Source organism: Piliocolobus tephrosceles, chromosome 9 (genome assembly GCF_002776525.5).
Source record: "Piliocolobus tephrosceles isolate RC106 chromosome 9, ASM277652v3, whole genome shotgun sequence".
In the NCBI taxonomy this organism is placed as follows: domain Eukaryota; kingdom Metazoa; phylum Chordata; class Mammalia; order Primates; family Cercopithecidae; genus Piliocolobus; species Piliocolobus tephrosceles.
Window position 1 is genome coordinate 8,327,207 of NC_045442.1, and position 26,448 is coordinate 8,353,654.

Below are 26,448 nucleotides of genomic sequence, written 5' to 3' on the forward strand. Positions count from 1 at the left end.
CCTCCCGGGTTCACGCCATTCTCCTGCCTCAGCCTCCCGAGTAGCTGGGACTACAGGCACCCGCCACCTCGCCTGGCTAGTTTTTTTGTATTTTTTTAGTAGAGACGGGGTTTCACCGTGTTAGCCAGGATGGTCTCGATCTCCTGACCTCGTCTCGGCCTCCCAAAGTGCTGGGATTACAGGCTTGAGCCACCGCGCCCGGCCAGCCTCAGTTTTCTTATCTATAAAGTGGGTGAAAATTATGCCCACATCAAAGGACTTTATGGGCTAACAGTATTTGTTGAGCACCTTGTACTTAGCCTGGCATACAGTTAATATGTTGTAAATTATTATTTTTCAAAATAGCAAAACTAATACTCTTGAATTTGGCCCAGTTGATACCAAGCTCTAATCAGTGATTTTTTTTTTTTTTTTTTTTTTTTTTTGAGACAGAGTCTCGCTCTGCCGCCCAGGCTGGAGTGCAGTGGCCGGATCTCAGCTCACTGCAAGCTCCGACTCCTGGGTTCACGCCATTCTCCTGCCTCAGCCTCCCGAGTAGCTGGGACTACAGGCGCCCGCCATGTCGCCCGGCTAGTTTTTTTTTGTATTTTTAGTAGAGACGGGGTTTCGCCATGTTAGCCAGGATGGTCTCGATCTCCTGACCTCGTGATCCGCCCGTCTCGGCCTCCCAAAGTGCTGGGATTACAGGCTTGAGCCACCGCGCCCGGCCTAATCAGTGATATTATAAGTCATGCATATGTTTGTGGAAAATAAACTCTGAAGAATTTGGATCAATAGAGTGAAGGGAAAAGTTGAATCGTTATGGGATTGATGCAAGCCTAAAAGTTGTCTTGGATCTGAACTGGTAAGCAATGCTTACTACTGATTTAGCAGACTAAGGTCTGCTCTCACACTGCTGATAAAGACATACCCAAGACTGGGTAATTTATCAATAAAAAGAGTTTAATGGACTCACAGTTCCATGTGGCTGGGGAGGCCTCACAATCATGGCAGAAGGCAATAGGCACATCTTACATGGTGGCCAACAAGAGAGAATGAGAGCCAAGTGAAAGGGATTTCCCCTTATAAAACCATCAGATCTCGTGAGACTTATTCACTGCCACAAGAAGAGTATGGGGGAAACCAGCCCCATGATTCAATTACCTTCCCCCAGGTCCCTCCCACAACACATGGGAATCATGGGAGCTACAATTCAAGATGAGATTTGGGTGGGGACAGAGCCAAACCATATCAAATGTCCACGTTGCCTTCTGCAGAGGCTGACTGCTCAGGGCCAGCTGACTTTGGCTCCTGCAGGTTTGGTCTCAGAGCAGGCAGCAGCAATGGTGGGTTTTGAACTTTGACTGGACAATTCTTTCTTGAGATTGGGACAAGCCAAACGGGAAAGGCACCATGCTCTTGTACGAGATCCTCTCTTCTCCTCAGGGAGAGAAGCGCCCCACTCTAACCCACATAGGAAGAGCCAATATCTCATTTTATCCTCAGGATAACTCCCGAGAGAGTGGGGAGGGAACTGTTATGATTGCCATATCACCGATGAAATGGCTCAGACAGGCTCAAAGTCACAGAAGAGCTAAGTGGTAGCATGGGGTGAGCCCACAGGCAGTTTGACTGAAGGTGTGACACCCTCAGCCAGTGTCCTTCCCCTCTGGGTACGGAGCCTGTAAAGGTGTGCCCTGAAGATACAGAGGAAGGTAGCACACCAAAGAAGACTTTCCACAGAGACTGATTTTATTTCATATTTATGGATGCTAATGTAGAGAGAAATAATATTAAATGCATAGCAATAGATTAAAATACCCTTAGAGAAGACAGGTAATTAAGGAGCAAGGGTGAAAAAGGCTTGATTATTTAAAAGAAAAATCGTGAGCATGAAAGGAGATCTTCTCGGAGCAGCCATCAGAAGAGTAAGGAAAATCTGTGTTTTGGGTAGGAGCAGTGTGGGCAGCATGGCGAATGTGTTGATTTGGAACACACCAGTAACGGAAGGGTCTGCGGTCATTACAGATGGAGGTTGCCATCAGCTCCTAGTGTGAACTTGTTATCGGAGTATTTTATAGTCCACCTGACCGAAAAGAACAACTGGACTGTGAAATGATTGAGCAAATAAAAAAAGCCGTAAAAGAGCCAGAGTGATGGTAATGGGAGATTTTAAGTACCTGAACACAGAGCAGAGTACATGAAGTGGGTGAAATAAAGCTTGAAGTGTGTGTGGAGGAGGCGGTGCGGAGGGGACAGTGGGAGGCGGGAGGAGGTTGGCGAGGAGGGAGTGGAGTTCTCCGGAGGGTACTGTCTAACTCAGCACCTAACGTATCGTATAGAACGCAGAAGGGGTAATTAAAACGAGCATCTGCATTAGTGCGCTGGCTCCTAGCCGGGTCAGCCCTGTTCTTTCTCCTGGTCTCTGCATCCAAGGAAAGTCTTCCACATCCAGATTTACTACATCATCGCATTGTTCAAATTGCACTGTTTAGTGTATTTGTTTAAAATTTAAATTGCATTTCTGGATTGTAGTTTTAAAACATGTTTCTGAATAAATCTCAAAATGCGACTTTCTGTACTGATAAATAAATACATGTATTTTATAAACCACTTTATTATCATCACTTACGAGTAAAATCACGTTTTATTTAATCACTTCAAGACAACTGCCTGGCCCGGGTTGCTTCAGGTGAGTGATGCGTCAAGTCCCCCTGCCTTGCTCCAAGCGGCCATGGCTTCTGGAGAGAACACCAAACGCTCACACTCACAGAGTAAGACGTGGCACAGGAGGCCCAGCACGTGGATGTGATTTGCACATCCAGGAAATGTGCAAATCAATGTGCGTGGGTTATGCTGGCACCGAGTCAGCACAGTTAATGAGGGAATTGGGCAAGGGGAAAGCCACTGTCATTTCCTCCATTTTCAGGAAGATGTTTGAGCCAGGTTATCCAGGCCCGGGAATAGGCCTGATCCAGATTCTCAGGCTGAGGGCTGAGGAACTGAGTCCAAAACCATTTGCCAGCCTGAAGGTCTGGAGAATGGGAAGGTGTGGTTAGAGCATTCACCCAGCGATGGCCTAGAGTGCAGTGTGTTAAGAGGGCTGATTATCTGAGGGAGTAATCGAGAGATGCTAAATTCTGAGCTTGCGGATGCAGGAGGTAAAATGGATGGGGGCAATCCAGGGTCCAAACCACCACACAGGAGCAACTAGGCAAGGTGCAGGAGGCAGGGGCCTCCTTGGAGACAGGCCTCACCTTTGCAGGTGGCCGACATCCCCTCTTTACCAAGGGCATAATCACTGAACTCAAGATTGTGATGGAATGAAGGCTCCCACCGTCTTCCCCCTGGCGCAAGCTAGTTGCCTTTGCGGCTGAGGCATTTTCGTTCTAGTGCACTCAACTCCAAATGAAAAGGCAGGAAAAAAAAGGAGGAATAACGGCATAGAGTTCCTCCTTCACAACGCAAAAATAAAACCCTGGCAAAATATTATTCTAGCTCTTTGTTCTGAGATTATGCTTTCCATTTTTGGGATGTTAATAATGGGCTCTGGAGGGAGTTTTTTTCTGGGCCCAATAGCAATGTTATCAAATTAAACATCCGTGTGAGTGAATTGAAGTCATTATCTTGCAGAGTAGAGGAAAGCCTCTTGGATTCCAGAGCACCCTCAGACAGAGCACATCACATCAGTTCTAATAACCGTTACTCCAAAATCATAGCTTCGCTTAAGGGTTAGGCATTCGCCAACATGCTGAAGTTTCATCTCTCTAAATTACATCCTCAATAAGCATCTTTTCTGGTGGCTCCTTGTGGCTTGTGAAGCCAAAGAAAGCAGCACGGGGGGTTATGGGATGGATGCCCACATCACCGTGGTGTCAGCCTGAGGCCTTCCCAGGCCAAGGCCTGTGGTCCTCCCAGACCTTCAGCCCCTTCTTGTGCTGGTTGATGAACCCATGGGCTGAAGGTAGAGGCTGTGCTGAGACGCAGGGAAAGGTGTACCTCTTAGAAGGAGCCAAAGAGAAATCTGTAGATTGGAGACCCAAGCACACTGAAGAGCTTCTAAGCCCTCGAAAAGGACTCAGGGAAAGGCCCTTGCACACTGCTGTGCCGCACACTTGTCCACGTGGCTTCTAGGCAGTGCAAAAGGGCTCCTTCCTCCCTTGGGTGACTCGTGGATTCATTCAGATGTGTCCCGGCTTTGCTGTTCAGTAGCTGCAAAGTCTTAGGCAACTTACTGAATCTCTCTGTTCCTTCATTTCTTTTGAGGGTAATGGTTGTACCTACCTCACAGGGTTGGGACAGTGAGGTGAATTCATGTGAAACACTGGGAGTGGAATTTAATCAACAGTCAGTGTTAACCATGACCACAGTTGATATGGTGCTTGTATCAGCAGGGGTCCTGTTGGGGAAACAGAACCTTTTTTTTTTTTTTTTAATAGAAAGAATGTAATGCAAGAAACTGCTTAAACAAACATTGGGGAACAGAAAAAGTTAAAGAACGTAACTGCCAGGAAGCAGCTGCTATCCAGCCAGGGTTGGGAAACATTGAGATGATTCTGTATCACCTTATTGTTGTGTTGTGTGCTATACCATTTTTATTCTCTACTGTACTGTATTGTTATTATACTATATAACCTGGACCCTTGGAGGAGAGACCCCACAGAGACAAGACTCAGACCTCTGAGCCCTGAGGGAGCACAACGAGAACTTCTAGAAATGTGAAAAGAAAAGAAAAGAAGAGAAAAAAGAAGAGAAAAGAGAAGAGAAGAGAAGAGAAGAGAAGAGAAGAGAAGAGAAGAGGGAGGGGAGGGGAGGAGAGGAGAGGAGAGAAGAAAAAAAAACCTAGAAACTATTAGGGAAAAAGCAAAAACATTGCTGGGAAAACCCCAGCAGGAGAGCCAGCAAAAGGAAAGGAAAAGTCTCTTCTGGCTCCTCCTGCCGCCTGCCCGGTCTCCCTCTAGCGCCCCCTCTGGGGAGCAGCTCGCGGCGGCGAGCTGGAGTTTGCAGAGTCTGGAAGGCTGGGTTTGGGGCTTAGAGCCAGAGCTTCATCACAGGCCCGGGGGGTGGGGATGATGCGGACAATGAACTAGGTGACAGCAGGGAACACCCCAGAAAAGGTCTCTGCCCTCATGCAGTTTAAGGCCACTGAGATGGGCAGACACAGAAAAATACACACAGAGATAAATATGGAATTGCACACTGTGATAAGCTCTGAGAAGGACATGAACAGTGTGACGTATTTGGATGGGGTGACCTGGGCAGGGCTCTGTGAAACATCTGTCTAAGCTGAGATGGGAAGTACAGCGTGAAGGGCTCTGCCTAGAGAACAGGAGGACGAAGGTGAAGGTGGGGAAGTGTTCCTTTCTAAGCAGAAGGAACAGCACAAACAAGTGGCCAGAGGTGGGAAGAATTTGGTGTCGTGGTGGAACTGGATGTCCGGCTGGGTTTAGAAGGAGTTGACAGTATAGCTTCTTGGAGCTTCAGTTTCCCACCTTTACAACACAGGACGGTGTATGCCCCACTCTCCTCCCAGAGATAGTGTGTGTGCAAGTGAAATAATGGCTAGGAGTACATTTCCAAAGCATTCCAGAAACGCAAAATAGCGTTGCCATCATCTAGAGCTCAGGTCACTCTGGTGGCTCATCATAGCTCTGCTGTCGCACTGACAGAGCGCATTAGTGTGGTTTTCTGGGGTAGAAGGTTCCAGTATGGCGTTAGCCTCACTCTCACCACTGTACACTGTCCTGCTGGTACATATTAAAAGGTCCTATTGACTGACGAAGGGAAGTTTATGTCGTTGGTTCTCAGTTTCCACAATCGCTAATCTTATGCATAAAACAGATAGCTGTGGCAGCTCTGCCCCCAGATCCCTATTTATTTGCTTAGTGTAGACTTGTCTTTGCCACATTTCTGCCAAGAAAGACACGTTGAGTATGAAGATAGAGTACCTCACTGGACTCCATGGTGGCATGTCTGTTCTTGGGGTCAGGATTCACTCACTCATTCCTTCAATAAATAAATGCTTGAGCACCTATTATGTGCTAGGACAAATTCTGAATTACGGTTCTCTCTGAATACATCTTACAGTGTTTATACTTTAAAATATTTTCTTCGATTCATATTTATAAAATTCCCGAAATCCATTTATCAAGACAAATTTGGGGGCAAATTGCTAGTGTTTAATCTTGACATTATAGGTGGGTATGTCGGATGATCTCCAACAGTGGTTAGGAGCACCTTCTAGGCTCTCGGGGCTTCACTGCCCATTGCTGAGCTACATCAGTTCCCATACAGACGAGTTTTGTTTTGCAGCATCTTGTGAAGGCTGGTTGCTCTGGGGAGAATGTCCAGTAGCCAGGGGCTGGCTGGCACCTGTGAATTCTTGGTCCTAGACTAATTAGTTTTAAGCCAGGAAGGAGAGCTGGGAGTTAGGAACAGGTTATGCTGGGAAAGCCATTTCCTGGATTCTGCCAAGGATTAAAACTAGAGGACTCAGGCCACATCCCCAGGAGAAAACCAAGACAGAGAAGAAGGGACAGGGTCCCACTCCTCCCTTGACTTGCCATGGCATGGGTCCCAGCACAGCAGTCAGCACTGGGAGCTCAAGAGAGGACGTTGGAGCCAAACACGTGAATACCTGTTCGCCATCCTGGGGACCATAATTTAATGAGGGGTGTTTATTTTATTTACTGCTATGTCTTAAGCCTTTCCTGGCCACCCCATGCACGTCTTAATGTGCCGGCGGTCCCTGCCTGAGTGCCTCCTGACGTTCAATGCATCCTAGTGACATCTTTTCCAGCAACCACCAGCTCCTGAATGGTTTCAATGAACCATTCCGTTTCACCCACCTTACCTGAGTCGTAACCAAGATGCAGGTTTAGCTCATCACTTTGGCTTGGTGCAGACAAGACAGCTCTGTGCTGCTCTTTGTTTTCCTGAATCTGTGGTTGGGGCATCTGCAGATTAGCTAATGGATGGTGCTCTGTCTTGCCAAATGTTAATGGTGTAAAATGTGATCATTTTGCTGACAAATGCAAACAGGTTTCATTCTGACTTGCAGTAGAAATAATCCCTCAATTTTGCAACCTGGGAACAATAGATTTTGTTGATGTTGATTACTCCATTTCTAGCTTCTTCCAGTGATACAGTGATTCTTTCAATTGCAGCTTTCAGGTGATATGTGTGTGATGTTTTCTCATTAGCACCCTAATGACAGATACGATGAATTCCACGTCGGTATTGCACCATCTTATAACCGAAAATGAATTTGCTAGAGCAGTTGCTGAAAACACATTGTCTGTCTTACTCTTTCCTGCTTGGGAAGTTGCTGTTCCTTCTCCCAAAGTCATGAAAAGCTCAGTGTCTCTGATGCAATGTCACACCCTGGTGCATTTCTTTACAGTTCAGTACAACTCCCTGAGGAACTGGCTTTTAGTACTAACCTTGGGTTAATATTAATAGTCTGGGAGATTTTCCAGAGAATGTCATTTTACATATTCCTCTGCTTCTGCAAATATATGCAAAATGTAGCCCCCCTCGTACCTCTCATTATGACATTTCTCCCCAAATTTTAGTTAAAAAAAATGCTTTAAATTTTTATAGGAATTTGGCATACAATTCCACACTGAAGAAGCCCATTGGTAGGACTCTGCTGATGGCTTCTAAATTAATAATGAAGAATTCATTAATTTATATTGCATTTCTACTACTATCATAGGCCATGGAGAGATAAGAGTGAGCCAAAACACTCCTCAGGGAAGCCGTGGTCTTGTGAAAGAGAGAATGATTGCAGAAACTAAGAGCAACAAACCGTGGTAAGGGCTGGAAAGGAACAGGGAGCTCAAAGAACTTCTAACCCAGAACTCTACCTAGGCTTGAGGGCAGGGAAGGCTGCCCTGAGGGGGTGTCATGTGAGCTGAGTTCTGGAGGATGCTTCAGAGGCCTGAAGTGGGTGCAGAACATCCCAGGTAGATGTGCAAAGACCCAGGAGGAGTCGGGGGAGCGTGAGGGGCAGGGAAGGTTGGGTGGGACCCAGTGGCTGTGGGGAGGTGGGGAGTGGGGAATCACACAAGGCCCACCAGTCCTGGTGAGCATTCAGATCTTGATCTTAAACACTGTGGGAAGCCAGAGAAGGGATGGGTGGTGGGTGGAGACGTGATCAGATTTCCATTTTGAAAACAGTCCCCCAGGCTTTGGATGGAAAATGGGTTGAGAGAGTTCCAGGTTGGAGGTGGGCAGCCTAGTTGGGAGGTTTTCTTAGGAGTCCAGGAATGAAATGGTGGATGATGGCAGCTTGGATTTGGGGTTAGCAAGAAGATGTAGATGGACTGGGGAGACATTTAGAGGCTGAATGGGCAGAGCTTGGTAGTGGATGGATGGGAGCGGAAATATCAGGGATGGCTCTGAAGTTCTTTGCTTGTGCAGATGGGTGGTTGGTGCACCAGTTTACTGACACAGGCCATGTGGAAAGGGGACCTGGTCACAGGGAAGGGTCAAGAGTCTGAGATGCCTTGACAATACCTCAGTGCATCCTTTGGTTTTCTTCATGCCGTTCTGAATCGTAAATTAGTCCAACTAACATTATCCACATCTGCCTAATACACAGCAGTGGGCTGCTGCAGCCAAGATTCTGGTAGCCAGGGTAGAAAAGGGCAAGCAAGAATTCCCAGTGTTTAAATAGCCACACGCTGGGTGGCAGGGGGCTGAATGAGCTCTGTGCTACCCACACACAGGGAAGGACAGAAGGGCACCCACTGGGGCAGGTTCCTCTCCCAAGGAAGCTGCCACCCCCAAGGATGAGGCCTGCAGCGTGGGGAGGTAAGTTTTCTTTGGGGCTGTTGGCTGAGCGTCAAGCTATGTCCTCCAGCAGACTTTCGTCCACAATAGAGCTGGTACTCGATCGTCTTCTGTCTGCCTCGCGCCATTCTGCAATTGTCCCTTTACTCTCCAATAATGCTCAACTGCCTTTACTTCTGGCTCACCTCAGATCATTTCCGGCCCGAGGATGCTTTATGTTACCACGCGTGCCCTGGGAGATGCCAGCACCAACTCTCAGGCCTTCTCCATATGACCACTCTGCCCCATGTGGCTGGCTGGGCTCCTCACCCTTGTGCCCACACTAGAACGTAGACACCCTCCCTTTCCAACCTCCTCCCTTCGGACCGGGCACATTCTTCATAGTCAGAGACCTCTCACATTCCTTCTCAACTTGGATGCCCTCATACTTTCCTCTTGCCTCATACGGAGAATTCTTTAGCTCAAGTTGTCCCCTCCGCCTGGAATGTGCCACCCCCTTCCCCTGTCTGGCCCACCCTCCTCATCTCTGGCTCTGCCTTGGCACCACTTCCTTCAGGGTCCCCTGTGGCCACCACTTCCCCTCCTCTGTCCAGGGTGGTCTCGTGCCTGCCCCTCACACATGGCCCTCCTGTTGCTCTCCCACATTGGTCTCTGAGGTCCTGTTTGTGTATCTGCCACCACCATCCACTACCAAGGGTCAGGAGGGGGTCTGCCTCACCAGCCCCTGCCCGATGCCAGACCCACGGGAAACAAGTCGTTAGTGTTTGTGGAGAAACTGAAGTTGTTGGAGGCACAGAAACAAAAAGTGTGCATTTTAATGGAATTGCTCCACCTGCCATTGATGCTGCAGCAGGCATTTCCTAACTCCCTGTCACCTAGTGTGTCCAGCGCCTAAGAGATGCCAGGACAGCAATGGCGGGATGGGGAGGAGGAATGTGAACAAGACCAGGGCAGGACCCAGAAGGAAGCTCCGCCCCAGACACCTTCTCCTTGGGATTTCCAGGGGACTCGGCCAAGCAAAAGGCAGAAACAAGAAAACATGAAAAGGATGGCCACTTGTAAGTAGGATGATAACAAACATATGTACCAGAAACATTAGTACTTTCAAAACACTAAGCTTTTTGCAAGCATTATGTCATGTAATCCTCAGGACAACTCTGTGAGATGTTGAAGCTTTTATTATCCCCATTGTACAGATGAGGCACAGAGAGGTTAAGTAACTTATCCATGGTTACCCAGCTAGGAAGTAGGAGAGGTGGATTCAAACCCAGGCTGCCTGGCACAAGAGCCTGCACTCCAGTACCTCAGGAAAGGCAGCAGCTAAGACATGTCTTCAAATGGGAAAATGCTTCCTTCCCAGACTGGGAGGCCAGTGTTATTAATATCAGATTATAACAATGCACTGGGCTTTCATTAGAAAGGCTGACGTGGTTCCCAAAAAACGTAAGCAAAGGCAGGCAGATCACAGATTGGCTTTCCTGGAGAGAGGCCAAGGGGTATAGAAAAGGTGAAAGAAAAGTACTTTGTGAGTCTGGACAGGGGACGGGGGTGGGGTTTAGGCAGGACAAGGCGCGTTCTTTTCCGTATGAGGCAAGAGAAAAGTATGAGGGCATCCAAGTTGAGAAGAAATGTGAGAAGTCTCTGACTATGAAGAATGTGCCCGGACCAGAGGGAGGAGGTTGCAAAGGGAGGGTGTCTACGTTCTAGTGTGGGCACAAGGGTGAGGAGCCCAGCCAGCCACAGGGAGGAGAGTGGTCATATGGGAAAGACCTGAGAGTTGGTGCTGGCATCTCCCAGGGCACACGGGGTCACATAAAGCATCCTCTGTCCTGATCCTCCGGCCTGCTTCCATTCACACATGACTTTAACCGCCAGCCAGGGTGCTGGGCCCAGTGACACGGCGGTGACAAGGCAGGGGAGGCAAGGTCCTGCCCAGGCGGACCCCATAGTCCAGACCCTGAATGATGTCCACGTGTGGTAAGTGCCACGGTGCATTAGCACGGCAGTTCCTGCAGTGAGTTAGACACTGTAAAGACCCCTTCATGTTACAGACCAGGGAACATGAAAATTGAGTTACCTGTCCAAGTTCACAGAGCTAATGACCCTCTGGCAAGAGGTTGATGTAGTGTCCAACATGCACGTAGGGCTCGGAGATGTGTTTTGAGCCACTGTGCTGAGCCGCCTCTCTGTCTAGACAGCAGAAGACCACCATGTTCAAACCCACCACACCCTGAAGGCTGCCAGAGACTACAGCCAATGAAAGGCAAGGCAGAGACTGGAATCGCCTTGCAGGACAGTGAGGCTGACGTGATTAAATGCCAAGATGATGACAAGACCATGAAGTTTGTCCAACAATGGAGAAGAACCATCATGAAATTCAGAAGTTTTCTTTGGAATTAGATGATTTTCATGCTACAGTATCATTAGGAAAAGAAGAAAATGGAAACATTATTAAATTCCCAACTTCTTACTTAGATACGTAAGGGGAAAGCTCTTGAGCAGAGGCAGGTGGAGGCAGAGTAACAGGTTGGCTGGCGAAGGGAAGGAAAGGCTGAGTGCACGGCACGCAGTCACAGCGTTGGAAGAGTGTTTAGTTCCAGGGCAGTGGCAGATATGGAGGAAAAGCTACCAAGAAATGAGAAAATGTTCTTTTATCAAGGGCGAAGAGGGATCTGTTGTGGAGAAGGTCTCCGTTAAGGCAGATGGGACATTCTGGTAGGAGAGGAGAGGAGGGGAACACAACTGTGGCACGGGGTGGCTGGTGGATTACACATTTCTCAGAAGAAAACCAGACAGATCTGAGGATTGTCTGGAAATATGGCACAGGTGAAGGGTTGGGTCTTGATTGACGCACATGCAAAATACGCAATTAACTGAGAAATTTCAAGAGTCTATAAAAGTGAAGGGTGAAAAGAACCCTAGTCGCAATCAGGATGTGACCATACCATGCAAAGTGAGGGACAACACAACGCAACATGATGCAAAAGCTCCCACCACCCCCACGAAACCAAACATAAAAGCAACCCTTTCTAAAAAGGTATGGAATGGGGGGATATGTCATATTATGGCAGGGACATAGATAAGAAAACTCGAATTCATAGTTATGCTTTAAAGTCAGAGTGACCTCAGCTGAGCAACTCACTAGGCAAAAGCGTTTCACACCCTCCTTAGGGAAAGGAGGAGGTGACATGACCAAGGTCACACTGCCAGTAAGTGGGGAACATAAGACGAGAACCTGGATTCCTCGGCTCCAAAGTGAGTTTGTCAACTGTGCCTTTTGAGCTGGGTGACTTTGAAATTTGATATTTAAAAGACAGTAGTTTCAAAGTAGCTAAGACAGGAAGAAAAGCTTGGGAAAAAATTTTTTTATTCTGGTGAAACATTTGAAACATATTCCATTTAAAGCATATTTATGTGCACCGTTCCGTGGCATGAAGTACATTCACGTTGTTACGCAGCCAGCACCAGTATCCATCTCCAAAACTCTTCATCATCCCAAACAGAAACTCTGACACATCGAAAAGCATCTGTTCCTCCCCCTCCCCCTAGTCCCTGGTAACCTCTGCTCCACTTTGCAGCTGCACCATTCGACATTCCCACCACCAATGCACAGGGCTCCAGTTTCCCCACATGCTTGCCAACTCTCGCTGTTTCCTGGGGGTATTACTGTGTTGTTGTTGTTGTTATGTTATTTTATCTTTTGAGACAGGTTCTTTCTCTCTCTGTGTGTGTCACTCAAGCTGGAGTACAGTGGCATGATCATGGCTCACTGCAACCTTGGCCTCCTGAACTCAAGCAATCCTCCCACCTCAGCCTCCAGAGTAGCTGGGACTGCAGGTGCGCACCACCATGCCTGGCTACTTTTTGTATTTTTTGTAGGGACAAGGTTTTACCATGTTACCCAGGCTGGTCTCGAATTCCTGGGCTCAAGTGATCCCCTTACCTTGGCCTCCCAAAGTGCTGGGACTACAGCCATGAGCCACTGTGCCTGGCCCTGGTTTTTGTTGTTATTGCTGTTTGTTTTTTGTTTTGTTTTTAAGACAGTGTCTCACTCTGTTGTCCAGGCTGGAGTGCAGTATCATGATCATGGCTCACTGCAGCCTCAACTTCCTGGGTTCAAGCAATCCTCCCGCCTCAGTTTCCTGAGTAGTGAGACTATAAGTGTGCACCACCCTACTCAGCTCATTATCGCTCTCATTTTAAAGACGAGGAAACTGAGGTTTTAAGAGTTCACAATAATTTCCCAACATGATATACCTAGTAAGCATTAGAGCCAAGATTCACCCTCACGGCTGTTCTGCTGACTGTCAGATTCCTTCCCCTACAACACACTGTCGTTAAGTCCCAACCTCTAAACAAACCCTAGAAATATGGTTTGTACATATGGTACTACGTAAATATTTATATATGACTTATGTGTGCACGTGAGTACACACACACACACACACACACCCCTATTCAGGGCCTAGGGTAGGCTTTTAGATACAAAATAGTAACCCACCTCTCTCTCCCTGCATTGGTCAAGATATTCCATTAGAGAATCACATGTAAGCCAATTCTGAAATAAACTCAAATAGAACATCTGCAATGATACATAAGGGAGAGCCATGTGTAAAGCATATTTATGCTTCATCAAAGCCATCTCTATAAGATAGTGTAAATTAAAGAATGTACAGACACCAACTATGATTACTCATTTATTTTTTTATTTTACTTTTTATTGTGAAAATTTTCAAACATACACAGAAGCAGAGAACAGTGTCGTAAACTCTCTTGTACCCATCTTCTAGCATAGCATCTACCGTTATGCACACTCTGTCATTCTTCTTTCATCTAGTCTCCATTCATTAATTTTAATTCTACTTATCTTTTCTGGAGTCTTTTAAATAAAATTCCAGATATCATATGGTTTCACTTATATGAATGTCCACATATATCTCTGAAAAATAAGGACTTCTTTAAAAAAGTAGCCCAATACAATTATCACACTAAACCATTTATCTTTCCTTTTTCAACTTTTATTCTAGGTTTAAGTGTGTGTGTGCAGGTTTGTTACATGAGTAAATTGAGCATCTTAGGTGTTTTGTGTACAAATGATTTCGTCACCAAGGTAATGAGCATAGTACCCGATGGTAGTTTTTTTGTTTGTTTGTTTGTTTGTTTGTTTGTTTGAGATGGAGTCTTGCTCTGTCTCCCAGGCTGGAGTGTGGTGGCACGATCTCAGCTCACTGCAACCTCTGCTTCCTGGATGCAAGTGATTCTTGTGCCTTGGTCTCCTGAGTAGCTGAGACTACAGGCACTCACTACCACGCCCGGCTAATTTTTGTATTTTTAGTAGAGACAGGGTTTCACCATGTTGGCCAGGCTAGTTTTGAACTCCTGATTTTAGGTGATCTGCCCGCCTCGGCCACCCAAAGTGCTGGGACTACATGCGTGAGCCACCTTGCCCAGCCCTGATAGGGAGTTTTTTGATCTTACTCTCCTCCCACACTCCACCTTCAAGTAGACCCTGATGTCTATTGTTCCCCACTTTGTGTCCATGCGTACTTAGTGGTTAGCTCTCACTTATAAGTGAGAACATGCAGTATTTGGTTTTCTACTCTTGCGTTAATTTGTTTAGGATAATGGTCTCCAGCTGCATCCATGTTGCTGCAAAGGACAGACAGGATTTTGTTCTTTTTTATGGCTGCATAGTATTCCATAGCATATATGTGCCGCATTTTCTTTATCCAGTCCACCGTTGATGTGCATCTAGGCTGATTCCACGTCTTTGCTACTGTGAATAGTGCTATGATGAATATATAAGTGCATTTGTCTTTTTTGTAGAATGATTTCAATTCCTTTGGGCATATACCCAGGAATGGGATTGCTGGGTCAAATGATAGTTCTCTTTTAAGTTCTTTGCGAAATCTCCAAATCGCTTTCCACAGTGGCTGAACTAATTTTCATTCCCACCAGCAGCAGATAAGCATTCTCTTTTCTCTGCAACCTCGTCAACATCTGTTATTTTCTGACTTTTTAGTATAGCCATTCTGGCTGGTATGAGATGTAGCTCATGGTGGTTTTGATTTGCATTTCTCTAATAATTAGTGATACTGAGCATATTTTCATATGCTTGTTGGTCATGTGTATGTCTTCTTTTGAGAAGTCTCTGTTCATTTATTAAGTCACCAGATTACAGATACCACCAGGCCACCCAGTTTAAAACAGGGACAGGTAAACAGAGCATGGCTGCAGCACAAAATGAAAGTTTGCTAAGTCAGAGCTACTCTGAGTCCAGCATTTTTCGCATCTGTCATTCCCTCCTTGCCACTGACCACCCCCTCCTCTCTTTTCCCCTGAAAGAATAGGTTTGTACTAATGGGAGGCCAACAGATTAGGATGCCGGTGACAAAGTTAAAAGAAGGGAAATAAAAGGGAAAAGGACAGTTATTGTCATTTTGCAGGCATTATCTGAAGTACCGTACTTTCCACTGAATTATGGGTCCTGAGTGAATTCTGAGTTATTTCTTCTTAGTCCTTAGTTCTTGCCAGGTTTCTCATTTGAGGATCCCTGCTGATTTCAGCAGTATTGGCTAAAATTGAGGGTTAATTTAGCTACAAGTCAACAGCCTCAGTGCCACTGGATCCTGCAAATTCAGGAAGAATTCTCTTTAGTTTGCCATACCTGATTTATAAAGGCTCTACTTTGCTTCCAGGAGTATAATAAATATTAATTAATTTTCAGTAATCTTACTTAACAGTTTTATAGTAGCTTCATAAAGCATCATTAAGATAACAGACCAAAGACTATATCAATACTAGGTATTATTATCTTGCTTCATTAATTTTCAAAAATACAGTGTCTAAGCAATACCTTAATCATCCAAGTAAGTAGAATTCCATCATAGTGTTCTCCAAGGGACACTTTCCGAGGGAGGAGGAGAGTCAGCAGGTTTCTGGATTGGGGAGCAGGGATTGGGGAGGGAATTGGTGAGCATCTGCTCATTGTCAGCACTTCTCATAAATATTAGGACACCCAATAATCAGATGGAGAGACTGAGACTCAGAGGCTACTTGTCCCAAGATTATCAGTCAGTAAGATTATCAGTGAGTAAGATTATCAGTGAGTAAGATTATCAGTGAGTTAAGTAGTAGAAACACAAGTTGAACCTATTTCCCACTTTCTGGAACACCAGATTCAAAGTTCCTGGCAAACAATGCCTTTCCTACAGTGTGCTCCCATCCAGGCTCCCGGGAGCCTGTCTCTGAGGAGAAACATAAGGAAGTAGGAAACTCACAAATATGAGGAGTATTTATCTCAGTGTGCAAGAAAGGAAGAATGGAGTATGATTTAATGATTCTCCTCAAGCATAGAAAATGTTGTTTTACAGAAGATGGTTATGAGCTTTGCTTCATTGACCTTGTGGGAAGTAACAGAGAAGAGAATGAGAGAAGATGGAAGCATTAGGAATTTGGAATAGATAAGGAGGAGCTTGTAGATGATGATGGTGGATGGAAAGGGAAATGGGTACCACAGGACATTCAAATGTCCCACTGTACACTGTTAAAACAAAAGAGTCTCATTGGGTTGCTCCTCCCTGAAGGTGTCATGCTAGACAAGAAGGAAAAGGTGCAGGTCTACAACTCATTCTAAGCCTCCTATGGTTTATTTATTTTTTAATTTTTAATATTTGTGGGTACATAGTAGGTGTGTATATTTATGGGGTACATATGTTTTGATATAGGTGTGCAATGAGAAATCATCACATCATGGAGAATGGGGTATCCACCCCCCAAGCATTGATCCTTTGTGTTACAAACAATCCAGTCTAAGCCACGGTTTATAAGGGTTGTAGCTGTTGGTAGGAGAAAGGAAAGAGTAGTCACCACTGCTACACATGATTATGGGAGATCCTGGGGAAAACCCCTTCTGACATCCCAAAGTCATGGTGGGATTAACAGAATCTGACCCATGTCTTCTGATCTTAAGCAAAAATCTACCTATCCCTTTTCAGGTAATAGGCTGTGTATGTACAGCAAGGAAGAATGAATAATTTTTTTGTAAATATCCTACCTAAGTCCTTGTTTGTCCAGAAATTATTCTTGCCTTTGGGAGGCACAATAGAGGTAAATTTGTATGCAATAAAATTCACCCATCTTAGGTTCAGTGAGTTTGGGCACAGGTACATAGTAGCATAGGCTCCACCCAATTGTGACATAGAACACTTCATCACCCCAAAGTCCTCTCATGCTCTGATGCAGCCAATCCTCTCCCTTAACCCTGACCCCTGGCCACCTACTTTTGTCACTATAGTTTGCCTTTCCTAGGATCTCATAAATAGAATACTCATCATGCAATTTTCTGTGCCTGTCTTCTTTCATTTAGCATGATGTTTTTGAGATTTATCCATGTTGTTTTCTGTATCCATAGTTTGTTCCTTTTCATTGCTGAGTAATATTCCACATTGAATGGATAAACCACAATGTGTTTATCCCTTAACCCTATGATAGACACTTGGGTCATTTCTAGTTTTGGGCTATTATGAAGAATACTGCTGTGAACATTCATGTACAAGTCTTTGTGTAGATGTATTTCATTTCTCTTAGGTAGAAAGAGTATTGTTAAGAGTCATATGGCAAGTATATGTTTAACTTCAATAAAACTCTCAAACTGGTTTACAAAGTGACTGTACCATTTTGTATTTTCACCAGCAATATATTAGAGTTCCACTTGCTCTATCCTCACCAATACTCGTTGATATCATCAGTTCATTGTTTTGACACTAAAATGGTTGACTAATGGCCTCTCACTAAGGTTTTGATTTGTTTCTGTGAGCATTTTCTCATTTGCTTCTTGGTCATTTGTAGATCTCCTTTTGTGAAGTGTCTGTTCAAACCTTTTGCTCTTTTTTTAAAAAAATGGGTTGTTTGTCTTAATTTTGGCTTGTTTAGTTGTAAGAGTTCTTTACATATCCTGGACACCAGCTTTTTGTCAGATATGTGTTTTATGAATATATGTATTCTCTCAGACTGTGGCTTACCTGTTCATTTTCATAACTCTGTTGAAGAGCAGAAGTTTTTAAATTTTTTGTGTTCTAAGAAATCTTTTATAGCTGATGGTCACAAAGTTTTCCTTTCATGCTGACATACAGAAGTTTTCTAGTTTTAAGCTCATACAGTTAGATCTACAATCTATTTTAAATTAATTTTTATGTATGATAGGAGGTAAGGATTGAGATTTATTTTTTCTATATGGCTAACAAATTGTTCCAGCACCCTTTATTCAAAAGACCAAAATTTCAGGCTGGGCACTGTGGCTCACGCCTGTAATCCCAGGACTTTGGGAGGTCAATGTGGGCAGATCACCTGAGGTCGGGAGTTCGAGACCAGTCTGGCCAACATGGTGAAACCCCGTCTCTACTTAAAATACAAAAAAAATTATCCAGTTGTGGTAGTGCACATCTATAATCCCAGCTACTCAGGAGTCAGGAGGCAGGAGAATCGCTTGAACCCAGGAGGCAGAGGTTGCAGTGAGCCAAGATCACACCATTTCACTCCAGCCTGGACAACAGAGTGAGACTCCATCAAAAAAAAAAAAAAATTCACATTGAGTTACCTTGGTCCCTTTATGGAAAACAACTAACCATATAAATGACTCTTGGTCTATATGTCTATCCTTATGCCAATATCACACTGTTTTATTACTGCAGCTCTACAGTAGTAAGCCTGGAATCCAGTAGTTTGAGTCTTCCAACTTTGTTCTTGCTTAAAAAATTGTTTTGGCCATTCTAGATCCTTTGAATTTTCATACAGATTTTAGAATCAACTTGTCAATTTCTATAAAAAATGCTTATTAAGAGTTTGATCAGAATTACCCTTATCAGAATTACCTTGACTCTATAATCAATTTTAGGAGAACTTAGTATCTTCACAGTATTGAATCTTCCAGTTCCTGTGCATGTTACAGCTCTTCCCTTCATTATATTTTAAAACTTATCAATATTTTTTAGTGTCCAGGTCTTGTACATCTTTTGTTAATACTTCGTATTTTTGATGTTTCTATAATGGTACTTTAAAATGACATTTTTCAATTGTTCATTGCCAGTACATATAAATGTCACTGACTTTTGTATACTGATCTTGTATTTTGGGATCTTGCTAAACTCATTGATTACTTAGAGTACTTTATGGAGATTCCTTAAGATTTTTTATGTATACAGTCATACTTCCTGAAAATAAAGATGGTTTTATTTCTTCCTTTCTAATCTGTATGACTTTTTTTGTTATCCTATTGCAAACTTTAGGATTTCTAGTACAAAGCTGAATAGAATCGGTGAGAGTGGATATCCTTGACCTATTTCTAATCCTAGAGAGGAAAATGCTTACTATTTTATCGAGTATGGTAGAGTATGATATTAGCTATAAGCTTTTCATAAATACCTTGTATCAGTTTAAGGAAGTTTCATTCTGCTTCTGGTTTACAGAAAGTTTTCAGGGACAAGTTTTATCAAGTTGTATCTGCCTTTTCTGCTTCTGTTGAGTTAACCACGTGGTTTTCTCCTTATTCCATTGATATTGTAATTTTTAGTGATTGATTTTCTAACAATAAACCAACCTTGCATTCCTGCGATATGCATTTTCTTATTCTGTATTTGATTTTATAATATTGCTGACCCCTAAACAACACAGAGCTTAAGGGTGCTGACCCCCAGGCAGTCAAAAATTTGCATATAACTTTTGACTCCCCCAAAACTCAATACCTACTTTTGACCGGAAACATTACTGTTACATAATCAATTAACCCATATTTTGTATATTATATGTAAACCAGACAAAAGAAAATGTTATTAAGATAACATAAAAAAGAAAATATATTTACTATTCATTAAGTGGAAGTGGCTCATCATAAAGGTCTTCAGCCTCATCATTTTCATGTTGAGTGGGCTGAGGAGGGGGAAATAGAGAAGAGGTTGGTCTTGCTGACTCAGGGGTGGCAGAGGCAAAAGAAAATTCACAGGTAAGTGGACTTGTACAGTTCAAACCTGTGTTGTTCAAGGGTCATCTATATTTTCTTAAGGATTTTTGCTTCTTTGTTCATGCACGATATTGGTTCATAGATTCCTTTTTCTCTCCTGATGTCTTTATTTGGCACTAATATCAGGGTGACATTGGACTCATAAAATAAGTTGGGAGTGTTTCCTCTTTCTCTATTTTCTGAAAGATTTTCTATAGAATTGGTATTATTTCTTTCTTAAATATTTGATACAAGTCACCACTAAAGTCATTAATATCTAGAATTTTCATTGCAGTAATGATTTTGAGAATTGATTTTTTATATTAATATAGGACTATTCATATTTTTATATCTTACTGAGTTTATTTTGGTGATATTGTCTTTCAGGAAATTTGTAGGTTGGATGTGGTGGCCCATGCCTGTAATCCCACAATTTGGGAGGCCAAGCAGGGGCAGATCCCTTGAGGTCAGGAGTTTGAGACCAGCCTGGCCAACATGGTTAAACCTCGCCTCTACTAAAAATACAACAAAATTAGCCAGGTGTGGTGGTGCACGCTTATAATCCCAGCTACTCAGAAGGCTGAGGTGGAAGAATTGCTTGAACTCAGGAGGTGGAGGTTGCAGTGAGCCCAGATTGAGCCACTGCACTCCAAAAAAGAAATTTGTATATTTTTGTCTAAGTTATCACGTGCATTGCATTGAGTTTTTCATAATAACTCCTAATTGTTTACCTAATGCCTGTAGAATTGTTGTATTAGTGTCTCTTCTCTCATTCATAATATTGGCACATTGTGCCTTCTGTCTTTCTTTTTAATCAGTCTAGGCAGAACTTTATTGAATTTATTGACATTTTCAAAGAAAAGCCTTTTGGTTTCAGTTATTTTCTCTATGATTTTTGTTTTCTATTTCACTGAATTTTACTTTTTATTATGTCCTTCTTTCTATTTACTTCGGTTTTAATTTGCTCTTCTATTTCTAGCTTTTAAAGGTAGAAACTCAGATTATTGATTTGAGAACTTTTTCTTTTCTAATACAAGCATTTATAGCTATTCATTTCCCTCTAAGCACTTCTTTAGCTGCCTATCATAAATTGTGACAAATTGTGCTTTCATTTTCATTCAATTCAAAAAAAAGTTCTACTTTCTCCTGAAATTTCTTTCTTTATCTATAGGTTATTTAGAAGTGTTTGTTTAATTTCCACATACTTGGAGACATTCCAGAGATACAGTCTGTTGCTGATTGCTAGTTTAATTCTGTTGTGGTCAGAGAACACATGTATTGTTTCAGTCTTTTAAAATGTACTGAGACTTGTTTAACAGCCCAGCATATGGTTTAATTTAATGTTCCATGTGTCATTGAAAATAATGTGTATTCTGCTCTTATTGGATGGAATAAATCTCAACTAAATCCAATTGGTTGAGAGTGTTAATCAAGTCTTCCATGTATCTACTGACTTTTTTGAAATCAATAATGAAATGTGAGTATTGAAATTTCCAGCCATAATTGTAGATATTTTCTATTTATCCTTTTAGTTTTGTTCATTTTGTTCTTGTATCTTCCAACCCTGTTATTACACAGACCTATATTTATAACTGATTTATTTTCCTACCATATAACCCCACTGCCATTATGAATTATCCATCTTGGTCTCTAGTAATTCTCTTTGACTTAAAGTTTATTTCATCTGACCTTACTATAGTCACTCCAGGTTTCTTACGCTAACTGTTTGAATGGCATATTGGTCAGAGTGTGATTTAAAAACAACAGCAACAGCAAGAACCACTAGGTGATAGAGAATATGCAATTTAATTGGGATTTGACCTTATGTAATTATGGGAGATGGTTAAACAGTTTGTCTCTGTTTGTTGCTTCTGCATTCAGTGATGGGGTTGGCTCAGACATCAGAGAAGCTGAAGAGGACCTGGCAGGAGCTGAAGGAGCTGCAGACCTGGCTGCTGCCTGCCCCATCGACAAGGTGAGACAGTAAATTAATGACAGTACATGAACTACAACAGTGCCTAGTGCCCTTACCCCCACCTTCCAAGTGTTTGAAGAAGATGCTTGCATAGTCCAAGAATCAGCAATTAGACACAGTTTGCATTCAGATTTTGGGACTCTTCTTTTTGGTCCTCGAAACTTCCAGTTCCTTGCCAGGTTTGGTTCTTCTCACTGATGCCTCAAGCCAGTTAGGCTTCTGCTTGCTGCTGCCCAAGCTCTGAGTAGGTCTGGAACACACATATTCAAAGACACAGCTCTTTTCACCAGGACGGGTCTGTCTTTCAAGGTGGGCCCTGCCCCTTGGTTTCTGCTTATTTTTTGGCTAGGCTTTTTGGGGTCTCTATGCATGTGCAGACATTAGCAATCATCCAGAGGTTTCAGCAGAGTTTAGATCTCAGCCCTTCTGTGGGTCTCTCATTTCTAAGGTGTCCCCCTGTAGATGTCCAGCTGCTCTGCTCTTCTGGCCTCTATATCTACCACCATGAGTCATGAGAAGATATCCTACCAGTAGGCTGTGGTCTTCTGATGCCAGGGGCCTTGAGACCAGGTGACCCCAAGAGCCCTTCCAGTTCTAAGAAATCCCTAAATAAACTCTAAATTAACATGTATGTCCTTGGAATCAGGAAACACCTCATGCTATTTCCTGATGTCTTAAAGACAGCCTAACCCTACACGATCTCACTTCTGATTGCAAGGTTCTGACTTATAGTCACTTAGCTTTCAAACTACTCATAGTCAGAATGCATATTGTTTAAATTACCAAGTTCTATTAAGATCGTGGAGGTGAGAAGAAGAGATTGGCCAGAAGATCCTTTAGGTTTCACCACATAATCCCAATTCCTTGGATATTTGCCATCTCGACTATATGCGCCATGTAATTCATCTGTTGTTTCTGGTCTCTGATATTCAACACCACCCAACTATCTTCTGCAAAAGAAACTCAGTCTTGAAATTCTGTATGTAAATGTTTTTCTCATGGCTACTGATCAGTCAACTTTACAAGTGAACTGAGAGCAGCAGATTATTTTCATAAACAATACAAATCCAGGAATACTGTTCAGAAGAACATATTGCTGCGGTGCACTGAACATTTTTTTGTTTTGTTCTGTTTTGTCTTTGAGACAGAGTCTCCCTGTGTTGCTGGGCTGCAGTACAGTGGTGCAGTCTCAGCTCAGTGCAACCTCAGCCTCCTGGGTTCACGTGATTCTCCTGCCTCAGCCTCCTGAGTAGCTTGGTCTCTGAGATTACAGGTGCACACCACCATGCCGGGCTAATTTTTGTATTTTTAGTAGAGACGGGGTTTTGCCATGTTGGCCAGGCTGATCTTGAACTCCTGACCTTAGGTGATCCTCCTGCCTAGGCCTCCCAAAGTGCTAGGATTACAGGCATGAGCCACTGTGCCTGGCCTGAACTTTTTTATTTTTATGTGGAGCAAGAACTTCTCCATCCACCAAACTTCATTGTTGCACTTGCTAGAATAGAATGAAAGTACCTTTCTGTAGTTGTATTGAATCTAATTGTTTATAAACAAATGCACCTGCAGGCGAACGATCCTGAGTACTTCTTGCTTGTTTGGTAATTTATTGATATATATGTCTATGTCAGGAACTCATAACTCAAAAATTCCCAAACGATTCACCAGGCCAGCCACCAAGTCTTCTCAAATGTGTTGAGATGACCTGTTCTGTGGGCCACTGAAGGCAGATTTATGCTTAGGTTTTCTTGGTTGAGAATGAGTGGAAAGGAGGGTGGGAAGGAGGAGAGGGAGGACAGAAATGCATGAGACTTGCCTCCTCTTCAACAAGTTCTCTGCAGAAGAGACTTTATGATAACTGTAAAAACATCACAGTAATCTCCAATAGGCAGTACATGGGCTTTAAAAAGGTAGCGGAGGGAGAGAAGATTTTATTTTCAATTATAAAGCATCCTTTGCAAGTGAATGCATTTTAATACTTTCCTTGACTTAGCCAATAATCTAGGCCCATAGCTCTTTATTGGGAATATGGTTCCTTCAAAATCATGTATTAGTGCTAGATGTAAACATGTTAGTTTACATTGCAGAAGTCTGTAGTATTACGAAAGCATAACAGTACATCCACATAATGAAATAATATGCAACTGTCAAAAACAATGAAGAAAAGCTATACATACTGACTGGGGAAAAGATACCTTTTTAAGGGATAAAAGATACTTGCAGAACAATACACATAACATACCCCTATTTTATTTATATATTTTTACTAAAGTATATGTGCCTATTTTTTCATATCCTTTCAGAAGAATAGCTGGAAGGATATGCTCCAAACTGTTGGTGGTGTTTCTCTCTCAGATGTGAAATTAAATAAATCAAAAAGGCAAGAATACTACTTTTTACTTTACATTCCAAGTGCAGGATTGTGATAATTTTTTTCTCTTTCTGATGTATATTTTTATTTTTTATTATGAATTTACTTATTTTTTGAGACGGAGTCTCACTCTGTTGCCCAGGCTGGAGTGCAGTAGTGTGATCTCGGCTCACTGCAAGCTCCACCTCCCAGGTTCATGTCATTCTCCTGCCTCAGCCTCCCAAGTAGCTGGGACTACAGGCAACCACCACCACACCCAGCTAATTTTTTTTTTTTTTTTTTTGAGACGGAGTCTCGCTCTGTCGCCCAGGCTGGAGTGCAGTGGTATGATCTCAGCTCACTGCAAGCTCCGCCTCCCGGGTTTACACCATTCTCCTGCCTCAGCCTCCCGAGTAGCTGGGACTATAGGCGCCTGCCACCTCGCCCAGCTAGTTTTTTGTATTTTTTAGTAGAGACGGGGTTTCACCGTGTTAGCCAGGATGGTCTCGATCTCTTGACCTCGTAATTCGCCCGTCTCGGCCTCCCAAAGTGCTGGGATTACAGGCTTGAGCCACCATGCCCGGCCCCAGCTAATTTTTTGTACTTTTAGTAGAGATGGGGTTTCACCATGTTAGCCAGGATGGTCTCGATCTCCTGACCTCGTGATTCACCCACCTCGGCCTCCCAATGTGCTGGGATTACAGGCGTGAGCCACTGTGCCTGGCCTATTTTTAGGTTTTTTTTTTTTACATTCTTCTGGAGAAAGAAAACAATGGGAAGAAAAGATCCCTGAGCCCAAAGAATTTGCCGGCATCACCTGCGTTTTCCTGAGATTGCACATCACGGTATGTCCGACTTCCCACATGTTTGCACGTGTCTCTGGGTTGTCCACTTTCCCCTGGGCATTTGACTCTGTATAAGTCAGTACACACACACACAGATTGCTGGAACCTGTCTGCTGGGGTTGCCTGAGCAGGCGCTTCTTCAACACTCCTTCTTTAAGTGTCTGTTATGAGCAGAACCCCACTGTGGGACATCTGAGTCTTGGAGAGTTGGCCCCTGCCTTCCAGAGTTCCCAGTACCAGCCTTCCCAGGGAGGTGGACAATCCACGTTCACATGTGTAACAGAGGGGAAGTAGGGCTGTGTCAGGAAGATGGTCTGTCCACCTGTCAGGGCAGATGAAGAACTCCACTGAGGACACGATGTTTTAAGTGGACTTTTGAGATGAGTTAGACCTCGTCACATGAGAGTAGAAGGGGAGGGCACAACAGGCCTAGAGGCAGCAGGTGGGCCAGAGGCAGCATGTGGTACGGCATGTTTAGGGCAGGTCACGTGGGAGGTGATGTGGCATGTTTAGGGCAGGTCACGTGTGATGTGACATGTCCAGGGCGTGATGAAAGGCTCATTCCAGGAGCCCAGGCTGCATGGTGGGATGTGGTCAGAAATGATGTCCTGAAGCCAACAGGCATCTAAACTGGGAGGAGCAAAATGGTCATATGCACATTGTAGAAAGGAAGCTCCGACGCAGTGGCACACGGTCAGGAGTGAAAGAGGCAAGTGGCAGGCAGACCTGAGGACGGCCTCAGCCACAGCCATGGGAGTGTAAAGGGTGAGGGGCTGGGGATCTCTTTGGATGAGCCAGGTGTGAGGGGGACAAAAGAGGAGGATGGGTCTTGCTTGGGAGGCAGAGGAAATGGGGACACCTTTAGTCAAGATACAGCCAGGGATTCCCAGCCTCGGCACTACTGACTTTCAGGGCTGGGTAATTGTGCACTGTGGGTCTGTCTTGGCACTGTGGGATGTGTAGCAGCAACCACAGAATGCCAGGAGAATTCCTCAATCCCTGTTGTGATGACCAGAAAGAATCAGACATTGACAAATGTCCCTTGGGAGATAGAATCACCCCCAGTAAAGAAGTACAGGACTGAATTCCAGGCAGAAGGTTGAGGATGACAGGTGGAGATTTGGGCACCGTCAGCACACAGGTCACTGGAGATGGACCAGGTCACTCAGGATAAGGCAAGCAAAGGAGACTCCTGTGTGCCTGAACATTTAAGAAGGAAGTTAAAAAGGTGTACCAGTGAGTGGGCTAGAGAAGAAATATCAGAGAGGCAGGCGTAGAACCAGAGGAGCACGGTGCCTGGAAGCTGAATGGGAGCTGGTGGTCATGGAGTTGTCAATAAAGCAGGAGTGGGGCTATGGACTGAATTGTGTCCCTTCAAGCCCATATGCTGAAGCCCTCAGCCCCAATGTGACTCTGTTTGGAGATAGGGCCTTTAAGGTCAAATGGGGTCCTAGGAATGGGGCCCTAATCCAGTGGACTGGTGCCCTTATAGGAAGAAGAACAGACACTG